The sequence below is a fragment of the Schistocerca serialis genome, chromosome 9 (genome assembly GCF_023864345.2).
Source record: "Schistocerca serialis cubense isolate TAMUIC-IGC-003099 chromosome 9, iqSchSeri2.2, whole genome shotgun sequence".
Taxonomy (NCBI): Eukaryota; Metazoa; Arthropoda; class Insecta; order Orthoptera; family Acrididae; genus Schistocerca; species Schistocerca serialis.
Genome location: NC_064646.1, coordinates 113,070,554 through 113,087,284, shown reverse-complemented (window position 1 = coordinate 113,087,284; position 16,731 = coordinate 113,070,554). Strand labels below are relative to the sequence as shown.

At 39.2% G+C, this 16,731-nt stretch overlaps 1 non-coding gene across 1 annotated transcript; it reads right to left on the bottom strand.

Annotated features, from left to right (window-relative positions):
* Window positions 1-420: 420 nt before the first annotated feature.
* Window positions 421-493, bottom strand: Trnaa-cgc (transfer RNA alanine (anticodon CGC)). The gene has a single exon. It is a non-coding gene; the product is annotated as a tRNA-Ala (tRNA).
* Between the last annotated feature and the right edge of the window lie 16,238 nt (window positions 494-16,731).

The window sequence follows — 16,731 nt, the reverse complement described above, 5'->3', positions numbered from 1 at the left end:
TCCAAGAAGTAAAAAATACACAGACAAGAGATTAATTCACATAGCCTTTGAACTTACCCACGATAAGGTCCTATTTTTACAGCATTAATTTCTCTTCCACTGTGATTCACGTAACCAATTCCCTTCGTTCTGGCAGCTTTTATGACATTTCTTTTATATAGTTCCAGTTGTGCACCTCTCTTTTTCGACATTGTGCATAGATAATCCAAAGAATCGTGTTCTATAAATAAAACTAAACAACAATGTGGTGGTGGTGGTGGTTAGTGTTTAACGTCCCGTCGACAACGAGGTCATTAGAGACGGGGAGCAAGCGCGGGTTAGGGAAGGATTGGGAAGGAAATCGGCCGTGCCCTTTCAAAGGAACCATCCCGGCATTTGCCTGAAACGATTTAGGGAAATCACGGAAAACCTAAATCAGGATGGCTGGAGACGGGATTGAACCGTCGTCCTCCCGAATGCGAGTCCAGTGTGCTAACCACTGCACCACCTCGCTCGGTTAAACAACAATGTACACGCAGCTGCTACAACAATACACACAGGTAACAAGATCACAGGCGTCAGATGTGCTACCATCTGGCATGCATTCTATTCACTACATGAAACAAGATCCGAGTATGTTCGTTTGGTGCTGCCATCTGCCATTTCTTGCAATAATAACATAAGTCCTGGACTCATGTTGTTACTGCAAAGAACACGATAAACTGTATGCCTGTAAAAGCATTAATATGTGTAGGACAAGTGTGATTTTTGCATAGATGCTGCATCTAAGTATCCTGAAGGCTTCTCTGCATATATCTAATTTTTGCCAAAAAGTGGACATGTGTTGTTTTTACAATTACCGATTCATCTATTTTCAATGAAAAATACTGAATCTTGGATTAATTGTGGCAATACAATGAAGCATACACATTTTATGGTAAAAGAAGACTTACACACCTCACTAAATAAATGGTTCCTACATGCAAGGCTTATTACATAGCATATCACTCTGAACATCTTGAGAACTTATACACCCAAGGTTTCAGCAATACACCCAATAGTGGATCCACAGAATGCATTCACACCACAGGAAGTTTATTATGGCATAATATAAATACACTACTGGCCATTAAAACTGCTACACCACGAAGATGACGTGCTACAGACGTGAAATTTAACCGACAGGAAGAAGATGCTGTGATATGCAAATGATTAGCTTTTCAGAGCATTCCAAAGACCTTGTAAAAAATAACTAGACTCACTTATGGCGCTGCAGTCGCGGGATAATTTGAACCTTCGGTTGGACGTAATTATAGTGGTTGTGGTCTGATGTGTTGTGTAGTATTGTTGTTTATGAAGACACTTATTCAACGTTGTATATTTGTTGGGGCGTACATACAGTATTTGTTACTCGTAATTCTACTGTCTGTACGTTCCAATCAAAAGAAGTACAATGGTGAAGAGTTGTGCAGCGATTAATTGTACAAATAAATTCGAGAAAGGAACGAATATTACATTTCACAGGTATGTGGATATTTTAAGTTGTTTTGTATGTCAGTGCACTTGCTTAATAAATGTTTTTGTAACACGGTATTAGCATAATGTCTGTGCATCTATTTGCAGGTTTCCTTTTTCAAAACCACAGCTGTTACAAAAATGGTTACACGCTGTCAGGAGGCAACATTTCCGACCGACAGAATAACTTTTTATATGTTCTGATCATTTTGAAGAAAGTTGGCTGATTGGTAGTGTTTTCATGGTCTAGGTTAGGTTGAAACTTGATAATTTGGTCGTGAGTTGCCAAAGCACTATGCCATATATAACGCACTTCTCGTCATAAAATCTAAAACAAGGTAGAGTCAGAAAATATCTATTAATATAGTGGGCAAATATTCGAGTATTTTGATGCATTTTGCGTACATCTATCGTAAATGAACTAAGAAAAATGCTAGGGGTCCAGTACATAACGTTTAGCAACGGCAGATTCCATGTAGTAAGTAAGATAAATTCATAAACAGTGACTAGTTGCTGTTTGTTCATAAATTAAAAGGTATATTGTAGTAACGTATTTAAATGAGGCATTATGTTTGTCACCTAACTCAAGCGAAGGCATTTTATAACCAAAAGCGATGTATAAATATTCGAACTCCGTGCGTCAGTTTACCACTGTAATGGCCGCCGCCCAGCTATTCAATTTGTCCGCTCTTCACAGTCGACCACTCGTGCGGTTGTGGGGGTCTGGAGCATTCACACAAGGCTGGCGCCGGTGACGACGACTACAACGTGCTGACATGAAGACAGTTTCCAACCGATTTCTCATACACAAACAGCAGTTGGCCGGCGTTGCCTGGTGGAACGTTGTTGTGGTGCCTCGTGTAAGGAGGAGAAATGCGTACCGTCACGTTTCCGACTTTGATAAAGGTCGGATTGTAGCCTATTGCGATTGCGGTTTATCGTATCGCGACATTGCTGCTCGCGTTGCTCGAGATCCGATAACTGTTAGCAGAATATGGAAAACTTCTGAGTACACTACAGAGAATCTTTAGAGATGGATTCTCTAAACTAATGTATGTTCGTTGGGACTATACTTTGGTAACAACAACTTTCTTCAGTAATGTAACACCACAGTTTTATTTAGGCAGTTAGTGTTGAAAAGAGTAGGCAACCTGTACGCGTGCGTTATATGCAACAAAATTAATCTGACACTTACACATTGGATAAAATAGTTTTTTTTTCTTTTCAGAAGGTGTCCAGCTCTGCCTCAATTCAACACCCAAATAAAAACTCACAGCGTTGTAATTCCAAGTCAGCAAATCACAAATTCACAAATTACTGCCCTACTTATAACTTCCGCTCAAATAAATGCCAATATAGATACTAGTGGGACTCTCAGTGCATAGACGCACAAAATATTGCATACCAGACTATTGCAGTCTGTAAGCCATGTTTGCTTACGATAAAACAATCCTATATCTGTGCCCTGTATTTGAAGAGGATTAATATAAAAAGGTATTTCTTTAGATAATAAAAGAAGTCGTTATCTCCATCAGATTGTTAAATCAACGTTAAAGAAAATTAACGAGACAAGAACGCCTATTTGCGATCAGCTTATCTGATAGACAAATAACTACTGTTTGCGTATTGTTTCGATGTGATAAAATATATCTTTTCTACCAGAGGCAGTTAACCTCTATGACAGCTTAAACTTTATATCGTAACTGTCAAAATTCAATCTTATGCTTTTCTTTTCACTTTAGAGAAAAACTTTACTAAATATTTGTCTTCAGAAGCATTTGTATTATTGTTTCTACATTTCAAATGGTCAGTGACATTGACACAAGAATATAAGTAGTATTGACTAACTACACAATAAGTTCGGACACCAGTGGATCTTTGATTTTAATTTAACGATGAACGTTAATTTATTGTCCTTGAGGAACGTTACACAATATTTCAGTCTTTTATGTTTCAACAATTTCAGTTGTTATATAATCTTTTGCTGGAAAACATTTTAAAAAATCCCTATTTTCGGTATTGAATAATAAATCAAAAATACAGAAAAACAAATCACTAAGCTCCACCGCCTCTTTTGTCCCTGTATGAAATAATGTACAAGACTCAACCTCTTCAGGCGTTGGACATTCGTGGTTACTAACCCTTTTTAAAATATCTTTTTCCAGCAATGTAGAATAAGAACTTTTCTTTAGTATGTCCGGTAATTGTTCACTTTACTTACTATCCAATAGTAATGTCATCACCATAAGTGCTCACAGTTATTGAACTCGCAATTGCTTATTTCAGTATGAAATGGGAAGAACAACTATTACAATAGTATAAATTCTTTAGGTGAAATGACCAGGGTTTGATCACAGAATCGTTTACACTCTCCACAGGGGTTAGTAGTCACAACCACCAAAAAATATACCATACATATACCGACACCTATCATCAAAATAAATGAATGTACGACAGAGGCTTCACATACGCTTGTCGTCACTTTCTCATCAATTGATAGGTTCGCGTATTTCACAATATAGAACTACTAACCCGAAGACAACGAAAATTCAACCAAAATCACCTGCGTCACTTTTCAACCCAAACAAAATTTATTCTGAAATTAACTTCAGATACTACACTGAACCTCTGTTCAACTTTCTAGGACAGCTCAGTCCTTACTTTATAAACCATTTGGAAGCATCTAGCTTCAAAACTTCCTATTTCAATCGACATAAGAACAATCTCCGACCGAGAATTATTCCCTTTTTTTACAACGAACTTTATATGGTTGTTCACTCACCTTATGTGAAAACAGACTTATCTTCTTCAGAATTAAATGGAAACATGAGCCTTACGTAAGTGATGACAAATTTCAAACTTTCCAATCAGGATAGAATCCAATATTATCTCGCTAATTTTCCTTTCTTTGCGTATCGATGTAAATACGTAAGTCAGATCATAAATTCTCCTACTGCAAGATATAATATTAATTAAGCGTCAAACGCCGAACTAGTGTCCTAACCATGAACAAACGACGAACTCTGCGTCTACTTCAGACCTACTTCGGACATACTACTAAAATTCTTTTTCTTTTACATCATTGTTGTTTTAAATGATTAACTCTTCTTCAGCCTCCTGTGTTCTTTGTTCTTTAGACGCCAGGTCGCTATTGTACCGCGATCGGCAGCCAAGCCCACCACTTTATCGTGTGCTCTATAACATAGAATTCCTTTTAACAAATAAAATTTATATATTTATTATCCAACTACTATGCGTATTTTGAGGCTACGTACACTTGACAGCAAAAAAAGTGGGTCACTGCTGAATACAACCAACATAACGTAGCTGTGTTGCAGGTCCTCTAAACACTAAAACCCCGTGGGGTACAGTCGTTTGACTACACACAACGGGTACCACAAGAGACTACTAAGAGACCAAAGGTCTTTATGGCAGTCAGTCTAAGTGTCAACTAATATCATCATACAAAACATATTAGAAAACACGTTCTTATCGATGAGACACCCCATAACACTCATAATCTAACCTTAATTACAACAAGTGACATTCCAAAAGTTCTGAGAAAACGGATCATTTTACATATATCGTAAAGTAATCCTTAGTCAAAATTAAATGCGTGAGACAATATATGGAGTTACAAAGCTGTACAGCAACTAGAAAAAAGTTTTTCACTCTCTAAAAGGTTTTCCATCTACGTGCTGAAGGTCGCTCAACGGCGAGTGGCTCTGGAAACTGGATATGGGCGAACCAGTAGAAAAACGCGATTAACGGCAACAAGCACTCTAACGAAATCTCAACATTAACAGCGAATCACCAGTAATATCATTGTTCTCGTAACACATTAACAGCTACGTGTACACAAATTTGAACTTCAAATGACATGACCAACGTCGTCGTTCTGGACCTGGATTCAAACCCAGCACCTATAGCCATTGCTAACTAAGCTAAGCTTTGTTTGTGCCTTATTGAGACCCGATCACTAGGCATAAAGAGACGTGAAGTATAGACGTTTGCACCAGTATCAGTTATCAATTCAGAACCTGAAAATAAATGACGAAAATGTTTGTACTGAACTAGGAATCCTGTCATAACACTTACAGTCCTGGGAACTACCCCCAACGACGTTTAATATGGTGTCATTCACAAGGAACAAGGTATGCTCATGTTTAAAATTGAAATGCCGTCATATAAAGGTTGTGACAGGGATGCGAACCCAGCACCTAATCGGATTGATAACGAAGTACAGTCATGCTCAAAAGTATCCGAACGACCTGGATTGCATTTCGCCTGATTCCCATGCAACCCACATAACGCAGCTGTCTAGCAGGTCCTCTAATCGCTCCTTGATTTCAGTCGTTTGACTATTGAAAATGGTTCCAACAAGTCACCACTAGAAAACACTGCTCTGTATCGCAATAACTCAAGATGTAAAGTAATACCACGATACTAAAAATATCAGGGAACACCTCATCACAGATACGACTGGCCTTAAGGCTTGTAAACTCGCATTTATTGCAATAACTGACATACCTGAAATGTTAGCACTCTCATTATTACGTCTGATAGGTAATGCACGTAGTAAGTTCGTCGTATTCATGATTTCCTCTTCGAAGTAACATACCATACTTGTTATTTAAAACAAAATGTCATAAAAATTTACGTTATTCACGAGCAGCTAGTTGAGAATATGTATGAACTTCAAATGAAACAACGAACCGACTCGTTCTGAATGTGGATTCAAATTCAGGTCATACAAACTAAGATTTCGTGACTGACGGAAATTAACAGTCATTCCTGACCAGGCATAAAGAGAGTAATATACCTCATTTTTTGACAGTATCAGTTAGCAAATATCAACTTTAAATTACATAACGTAACATTTTTAACGGACGCGAATTCCTACCCAGCATCTATTGTCCCTGTTAACGAAGTACGAGAGATGTTAAATATTGCTTCTTCACAAGTAACTTACTTGAAATGCAGTGAGGTAAAGCTTTGTGTTGGACAGGGATTCGAACCCAGAACCTAATCGGATTGTTATCGAAGCACAATCAACTTTGACATACCGGATTTTCTCAACAGTAGCTAGATGTATTAAATGAAATGACGAGACGAAACATTAATTTTTCCTTCCCAGGACTCCAACCCGGCACTTATCGCTGTTATATTCTAGAGGAAGGGAATGTTAAGTATGGGTCTGTTACATCAGCAGCGACATGTGAGCATGTGCGAACTAGAAATAATATGACGAAGTGCTCAGTGCTGACTGAGAATCGAACCCCAAACATATCGTTGTTGACTACACACAAAGAGACGGCACTTACCGATTTTTTCTCCACCAGCAACTCGGAATAACATCCTTGAACTTACAGTGATCTCGCAAATAGTTCTGCGTCTCACTGAGAGTCAAAAACGTCAGATATCGTTAGTGTTGACAACGAATGAAAATGCATTGAAAATAAAAATTATTATCCACCAGCAGATAGGTGTTCTCATGCTAGAGCTTGATAATACGTAGTGAAACGTTTAGTGCTTGGACAGGATTCCAACCCATTCATGCGCAATATGTGGAGATGTTGTGGAATCAGCAGTTTTGAACAAACAACAAGTTGTAGTCGAGCTGTATTGTCACGAAAGGATCAAATTCCGCGTTAAGGGAGGTCTGAGTTGCATTCCCAGTTGAGAACCAATTTTATCGACATACAGAAACTCAAATAAAAGATGGAATAAGTGTCATGTGACCATACACAGGGTTTGTTTCGTCACTAGAAATAAATAACTAGTATAAGAAAGGTTACTGGTGATAGAGTTTCTACATGTCGCCACTCCTTACTTTATTGTGGTTCCACCTAACGTCTACTTGGTAGAGAAGAAATATCATGTTGTATGTGATTTTCAGACCACAATGCCATTATACCTTCATCACTTGGCGTAGCCAGAAGAGAATAGAATCTGCCTCTCCCTATCAAAAAACATCGGCAGAAGTTGGAACCGAACCGAGACCATCATCCCACGAAACTATCATCAGTCCAACAGACCACCACACCTCCTTGCTACAACTCATTTCTCTATTAAAGCACTGTTGCGGCACACAAGCTGAGAATTCTGACACACAGGCTCCCTGTAGTGGTTTGCAGGATGTTCAGTACATTTATTTACTTGGTTGACCGAATCACCATGAACTAGCTGCCTTGGCTACCCAGTGCATACATTCGACTCTATTTTGTAATCACCGAAATAAAGTAAAGTAACTGCCGCCTACACAGAACTGCCAACAGTGTTGGATGCAGAAATTTAAATAGGAAGTGTTCGTTTCCATTTAAACTACCCTATTGCGCTATTTGTTTGTTGAAACCATCGTGCAGTGCAAAAGAAATGCTGTAACTGTCTGTCTCTCAGAAGTCTAGTTCCGGCCATATGCATTATCTCACAGCACTGTGGAATGCCGAATTTCTGGACGAACTGTTGTTCACTTCCGGAGGTGCTGTAGATACATCACAGCTAGTAGCGTAACGGTAAGCGGCGTGCACTGTTGATAAGACGTCGCGTGTTCTATTACATTCACTACTACATTTTTTTAAACGTAATTCTGCTGTCTGCTGAAGTTATCAATTTAATGGAACTTTGAACATAATCCTCTTCACTTCTCAACCCAAAATAGTCGCATGTGGAAAAAAGGCTAACTTCTACGTCATTTTGTTCTTTTCAGGTTTAATAGACGGCCAGGCAGCAGATGCGTCTCGAAGCTTTTGTATTATGTATGGGGAGAGCGCATCGTGCCAAAATAGTCAGAAAAGTATTTTCTGCATTAGCTGTCGTCTGGTTGTGGCATTTTATTCTTCTTCAAACCCTCTTTGACAGCTTTAACTCAGAACAAGTTTTCTACATGCATGTAATCAATAAACTGCATGTGCATTGTCAGACTCTTATAGATAACATCAGAGAATTCCCATATATCGTTGATGATTAATTTCTCTCTCATGTTTAGTATTGTTTTAACAACACTAAAAGAAACCTTACGAAAACTGTGCACTGTATTATAAGAAACGAAATAAAATTACCCACGATAACCTTACGACGAAAGTCTGTTTTAACAAAACTGAGTATCTGTACACAAGCGTGCCTCTATCTGCACGGATTAGTAAAATACTTCTCACTTAGATTTCGATTGGGTCTGTGTTTAAATGGTATGCTGTGTCATACTCAACAGGTATGCAAACGTGGCATTTCATAAATAAAGTTAAGTGTTCCTAGAAACCCAAAATTTGCTTGTCCGCAACGGAAAGAGGCGTTACCTGTTGTGCAGCATTGTAAGTTTTTCACCATTGCACTTTGAGCTGAAAGTATTTTCTTGCGATTTGCTAATCAATTTATTTCCTTTATACTTATACCAACTTGCATGGGAGTCTTAAGTGAAGAACATTATTGAATTTCGTATCGTTGACGGTCGATTCGAATTTCTTCAGAGACGCTTGTATTGTATAGCAGCTTGGCAGTGAGAAAGCCGAGATCTACGACCATTAACACAACTTACTCAGTCGAGCTGCCAAGAGGATTTCATGTGTAAAGGTTTTCTTCTGAATTTATTACATAGTTTTTTCTGGGAATTCGCAGCTCCATGAAATAATACAAAAAAACGGCTCGTACGCGCTGCCGCTACCACGGTTAGGACTGATGATTCTCTTAACCGTTGGAACACGAGACACGGGCGGTACCACTTGGCTACGGACACACTGCTGCAAGCACCCCACTCTCATCATGGTATTGGGCGCTCAGCCTCATAACGCATCGTGAAAGATATTAAAAGTTGTCACTTATGTGAAGAATAGCATTTCTTTAGCCAAAAAATTGAAATTTCTGTCTCAGTGTCTTAGTTTACGTGAGGATTATATACCACGAGTCATTCAAATGGAAAGGAAATATCAAGTGAATTTAGCGAGTCAGTTCAGTACCAACGCGGAAGTGATTGCAGTGTCACAGTGTTGCTAAATGTTTGTGACGATGTTGCCAATTCTCAGCTGTGCTAGGAACAGCTCTGTAGCGTTATAGGAGGAGAATCCTGTGCTCGTGCCGTAGTAGGATACGGAGAGGAGGAGCGGGGTTTGGTTAAAATGCAGCGTTTTCTCCTACCAGCTGTGTCAAATATTCAGGTGTGTTATCTTCCATCACGATTACAGTTTCCCACAAAATATATACGAATAAAACACTTACCTTGTTACTTTGTTACAAAAGATTATTTCAGTACAATAAAAAGTCTTTGGAAATCAACTTTGCCAACCTGTCACGAAAAGTAAGATAACAAACACTTTGCACCTCGAAATCGATTGCATCTATGTGCAGTCTTGTGATCATACAAGTAGAATTAAATGAATTGCACGAGAATGTAGAAAAATGTTGGTGCGAATGGAAGCTGTAAGAAACACAGTTACCTAATTATTCTGTACCACGTAACAATCAATTCATTTGATAATTCAGAAGAGAAGAAACTAAAAATTATGCCCATTAAGGCAGAAACTAAAGTGCAGATGCGGGCACTGTGCAGATCTGCGCTTTTTCATCTTCTGATCTATACAAATAATGTATACTAACTAGTGTATTCATTGCTTTCGTAATGTTTCCCTCTTGTTTAGTCTTTTTATGATGAACTGGATCCACACCCATGAGTCTGATTTTTCTTTGTACCCTTCCATCTACTATCTTTGTGTGTTATTGTTCGGTGTTCAAAAAGCAAAATATTATGCCTGCTCCCTCGAGGTATTAAAATGAGGTCGCAAAAAGGCTAACGAATTATAATCAAAATACAGTGAGACGCCAATTGGTCTGTCGTCATGTTGTTAAGTGGACAGAAATAGTTTGGTGTTATTGTCATCTTTTCTTCTTGAGATTTTCATATTACCCTGACACAAGACGCCGAGATAAATGTGTATATTCTCCGTGACGAAACATCCCACATTCCATTCATCCTGATCCATTCGTTACGTGCATCGGCGGCAATGAGTGATAGGAAAGCTGTTGTGGGGTGACAAATAACAATAACAGTGGTAGTAATTACAAATCAATAATTAATTATGTTTACTGCATTACAGACGATTAACAAAATAACCAAGAATGGCTGAGTGTTTAATTGGCGCACTGAGCAGGTGTTCTTACCACTTTGTTACTGAATTCTGTTCTAGTTGTTTGCAGAGAGAAAACAAAGAACCCCGTAGCCATACATATCGCTAGTACAACGAGATATTACCTATCAATTATCTTTGCTTTACATCACGAGACGAACATGGCGTATTTGAAATATATTTCTGTTTTCTCTCTCTGTCTCTCTCTCTCTCTCTCTCCCTTTATTTTTATATTAATTTTTTGAGGAAAGCATCGAGAAGCGCGATAATAAGCAAGTAGGCATATAACCTGTTTACAGTTATTTTCATCGGGATACATGATGCAAAAATATAACTTTTAAGTGAGTTATTGCGTAATTCCAGTTATTGACAGTCTATTCGTTAGCTTGCTCGCATTCAGTGGGGTGAAACCTATCACAGAAGCAAGCAAAACACAAATATTTCTTGCAACATGCGCAACACATAAACGAAATCTCGCTGCACTGACGTGTTGTCCGATATATTGCACGGAAAACATATCTGATTCATGTTGCTAAATACAGCTCTATCAGATATCAATTTGGAAGCGTACCAAGTGTATAAAAGTATATCTTGAAAGACACAGAAAGGCCCATAGAGGCATTCGACTGACACATAGCCATGACCAAAATTGTAACTGGGGTCGACAGCATCGTCGTCTACCACCTTGACAACTCGAACGGTGAGAGTGCTCGGCTGGTTACTTACGTTTACTGGTATCAAAGCTACAGCATGAAAACACAAAAATGTTAATAACCCGAAGATCATTAGTTTTGGAACCCATAGAAAGTAAAGCAGTCAGCAGTCGCAAGAGTGGTTTGAACACCACAGTGCTTTAATAGGCACGGTCTTGTTGGAGGTGGTATGCTGTTGCTTTCATCCGACCTTTGGGTTGACTTACCTAGCCAGTTAATAGGAGAACCTACAGTTTTACGTGGCTTTCGGACCACAGTGGTTCAAATGGTTCAAATGGCTCTGAGCACTATAGGACTTAACTTCTGAGGTCATCAGTACCCTAGAACTTAGAACTACTTAAATCTAACTAACCTAAGGACATCACAGACATCCATGCCCTAGGCAGGATTCGAACCTGCGACCGTAGCGGTCACGCGGTTCCAAACAGAAGCGCTTGGAACCGCACGGCCACACCGGCCGGCGGGACCACATTGCAACTCGGCATTTTTCACATCAACAAACACTGCCCCAGGGGAAATATGTGTAAAACGGCAATGGTGGGACTGGTGAGGGATCGAACCTGAGGCCTTCGTATCCATAGTCTTCCTCTTTATCACCTTGCCACCATGTAGCCAACACTGTGGTTTCTGCTTGCCATTAAAATTAAGGATCACTCGTTTGTGCCTGCGTTGGCAGTTGCGTGTCCCTTAGGAGACCTTACCTTTGGGATTATGCTCGTACAAGTGTGTGTAAACACCACCCAATGCCCACTCAAGGAAAACAAGGATACCTAGTCTAGCTTCAATATTACAAATACGCCTCAGTTTCTGGATGAACGCAGATTTAGGTTGATAATCATTTTGAATATTTATCAGTACTGTACCCATTGGTGTGAAACTCGTTTTCTACCAATGATTCCCACAGCTACAGGAACACTACTTTAATACCTCTTAGACAAAATACTTACGCAGTGCTATGAGATGAAAAGATCAACCTGACACAAACTGTGGGAAGTTTGTTTTACAACCTTCGTACCTGGATAAAGAGCTTTTCCTATTTGAGATGTCTGTGAACGTTGCTGCTTAAGACGATTTAAGAAGAAACTAAATTCCTTCAGCTACGCCAATGTTTAAAGAAATCGTGTTAACGGCACTAAATCGTGGTTTGTAAATCGTTTCCCAGCCGTACTCTGCCGCATTTCGCTGGTTCGAAGGCAAAAAGCTTACTAACATATTTCACAGATGGAAAAGGGGAACGAAATGTCACCCACTGGAAGATCATGTTATTTTATTTAAATGATTACAAAACCAGGTAAAACGAACAGTGAGGTTGTCAGTAAAAGCACATTACTGTTGTCAGTATGATGTTGCACTGCCCAGGGCCGGTAATGATAAAGGGCCCGTTTAAATCAGGCATAATGTATACAGAAGTGGAAGAGAGAGCACCACGATTTTCAGCAATCCGTATGCATTGCACACACACAGAAATTACTGTTACAGTGTACTTATGGAACCCAATGGGTTAATAGCGTATTTTCCGGTGAGAAAAAGCACTGGCAAACAGTATTCGCTACATTAGGTTACTTAAACTGGTGTCACTCTGAGCTAGAATTTATGGTCAGCGTAAGGTCAATGGGTCGGATGCGGGTTTTGCAACTGTGAAATACTTTTCCACATTACAGAAGCGAATATTAAATGTGAAGTAATACTGCGAAAATTTTGAACTTGGTTAGCTTCCAATGAAGATCTTTCTGTTTATAGCAAAGGAAAACAATTGATTTTCTAAAACATTCTCTGTCATACACAACTTGAAACAGGTCACGTCGACCAAATCATATGGAAGAACTGACAGCGACGTATATCGGAAGGCAGTAAGATCCTTTGGCTTTTGGTTTGGCAGTATTCGACAGCCATTTCTAGGAGCAGGTAAATGAAGAAAGACAATGCGTTTTTGTTATCAAGTGACGTCTTCATCAATTACTTCAGTTTTAATGTAATCTACGAGTAATTGCTGATGTTTGATATTAACATGAAAAGATTTCCGTAGACAGGGAAAGAACCTGTTCTTGGACAACTACTTCTATAATGACCAAAATGACTTAAATGATCTTCAAGCACATGTGTTCCAGCAGCGGTATGGAGAAAATGATAGTAATAATGACGGTGATAATCGAATTATCCGGTAACTTCACACTTCACAGTGGATTTTCTCGAACTAAGAAATTTCCTGAATTAGCGAAAATTTCAAAATGGCTTCAAATCGAGGCTATGACGCCTAGAAGAGTGTTTACATCCTGCTGACATGCGAATAGCATAATCTCCACGTTAGAAGCTTGCTTCTACTTGACCATTTAATAGACTCGCATTTTTTCTCCACCGTGACTAATTTTGTAAGCTAAGCACATCATCCGTTACAGCACACTCCTGGGGCTAGGAAATGTGGCCACATTGGTCTAGTGGAACGAACTATCACAAGTGCAATGCGTGGGTTCAGGCATTTACTTCTAAGAGGCACAAACAGATTTACTTTACCTGTGGGAACCTCAAGAGAAAGCTGTTATAATCCAGAATCCGCATTAAACATCACGTTCCTTCATTCCAAACTGGGCAGAGCCGGTTTACGTTGGAAAATGACATAGGCGGAGGTCAGGGTAAACAGAAATGCTGTCACTAGTAAACTTACTTACATTAGAAAATTTAATTTTATTTGATGAACTGATAGCCATCTAAAGGAACAGGGCTCTTATTTTACTTGTACTTGATTGAACTAGAGACGTTGAAAAATTTATTGCTGGACAGTGATTCGAATTCGTATCTCCTCTTTCGATGATCTGAATCTCTCGGAACAGTATAGTTCAATCATTTCATTCCTTTTCCCAAGACTGCAGTCTTATCTAGGTCTCCTCCACAGGTAAATATGTGGGTCCGAATCCTGATCCAGTACAAAAATATTCATAATTTCATTTCAAGTCCTATGAGGTGAACACCGGCCTGCTACTGAAAATTAACGTGCATTTTTAATGTCTGTTCATGTTGCCAACAATTTCTGGACAAACACGCACACATCTCACTGTTGGTGAGTAAGCAACTGATACTTAAGCAATATTCGTGGACAATAAAGAAGAGCGATAGGAGTGCGGTTCGATTGTCGCTCAGGCACAAAAATTTGTGTCCTTATTTTAGATTCAAACACCTAGCAGCTGGCAAGAAAAACAGATACGTAACATTTGATTTTACTTAGTTAACAATTCGATTACGTCTTGGGTTCGTATCTCCGTCGCAGAACTTCACATCATGCGCTTCATGTTTAAATGCATACATATTTCGTTACTTCTGAATTGAGGTATATCAGACATCTTTAATTGTTAGTTACCAGGGATGAAAGGGTCTTGATAGGAGTCCCGGTTTATTACAAAAACTGTCGTCTTTTATTTTCAAGTTTAGATTTGGTTACTCATATAGGCGAAAATTTCGGTACTTCATGACTCTTCATGGACAGTCAGCAATGTGATATGATTAGATCAGATTAGATTAATACTTGTTCCATAGATCATGAATACGACATTTCGTAATGATGTGGAACGATTCATTTTAATGAAAGATTTCTTTACATACCAGTATTCAATTTCTTTACAACAATTTTTTACCCTCTCTCTCTCTGTCTGCCTCTCTCTCTCTCTCTCTCTCTCACACACACACACATACACACACACACACAGACACACACACACGCACAGACACACACCCACATTCTCTTTTTACTTTTTATTTGTTTGTTGTGCTCGACTATCCGCGAGGCACGAAAAAGTCCTTGAAAGAGTTTCTTAGTTTTGAGTACAGTTACGAAAGAAATATAAAAACAACTGATTTATGATGCTTAGTAGCAGTCAGTTCTGAGTATTATTAGTAACTAAGCTCCTGTCCCTAAACCTAGTTACAGAAATGCGAATCAGACGCATTACGTATTCCAGGCCGTAGCAGCCGCGTTTTTGAGGCGCCAGCTATGGTCACTTCCCAGCCCGCTGTAGGATCACATCGGTTCGTCTTCATCCTGCTGGTAATGTAACTGAGATTTGGCAACAACGCAAGGTATGTTTGGCACCTCTGTGATCGACGAGTTACTTCCTTGAGTGCACGGAATTAAGCCTCAAAGTTCACTTGAATTCTCGTGTCATTTCCATTGAATAACCTGAGTTGTTATCGCTTAAGGTGTAACAGAAGATTGTAAATTTACGGTTTTCATCCCAGCAAAGTCATGGAACGTGGCAATCGCAACTAATCTCGTCCTGTAAATAGCGGTTTACGAGTTCTAACCACTATTGGCCTCGTAAGAAGAAGACGCAAACCATATCTATCCGCTAGCTCTGTGTTGACGTGCTGACCTGTAGAAACGCGATTGTTATGGTTCGCGGTTCCAGTCTCGCAGAGTGTAACGTTTTTATCCCTTCTGTGTACGAGCTGCAAGCAATCAGATCAAACATCGATAAGCAAATCGTAAGAAAATACTTTCAGCTCATAGTGCAATGGTGAAAAACTTACAATGCTGCACAACAAGTAACGCCTCTTTCCGTTGCGGACAAGCAAATTTTGGGTTTCTAGGAACACGTAACTTTATTTATGAAATGCCACGTTTTCACACCTGTTGAGTATGACACAGCATACCATTTAAACACAGACCCAATCGAAATCTAAGTGAGAAGTATTTTACTAATCCGTGCAGATAGAGGCACGCTTGTGTACAGATACTCAGTTTTGTTAAAACAGACTTTCGTCGTAAGGTTATCGTGGGTAATTTTATTTCGTTTCTTATAATACAGTGCACAGTTTTCGTAAGGTTTCTTTTAGTGTTGTTAAAACAATACTAAACATGAGAGAGAAATTAATCATCAACGATATATGGGAATTCTCTGATGTTATCTATAAGAGTCTGACAATGCACATGCAGTTTATTGATTACATGCATGTAGAAAACTTGTTCTGAGTTAAAGCTGTCAAAGAGGGTTTGAAGAAGAATAAAATGCCACAACCAGACGACAGCTAACGCAGAAAATACTTTTCTGACTATTTTGGCACGATGCGCTCTCCCCATACATAATACAAAAGCTTCGAGACGCATCTGCTGCCTGGCCGTCTATTAAACCTGAAAAGAACAAAATGACGTAGAAGTTAGCCTTTTTTCCACATGCGACTATTTTGGGTTGAGAAGTGAAGAGGATTATGTTCAAAGTTCCAATAAATTGATAACTTCAGCAGACAGCAGAATTGCGTTTAAAAAAATGTAGTAGTGAATGTAATAGAACACGCGACGTCTTATCAACAGTGCACGCCGCTTACCGTTACGCTACTGGCTGTGATGTATCTACAGCACCTCCGGAAGTGAACAACAGTTCGTCCAGAAATTCGGCATTCCACAGTGCTGTGAGATAATG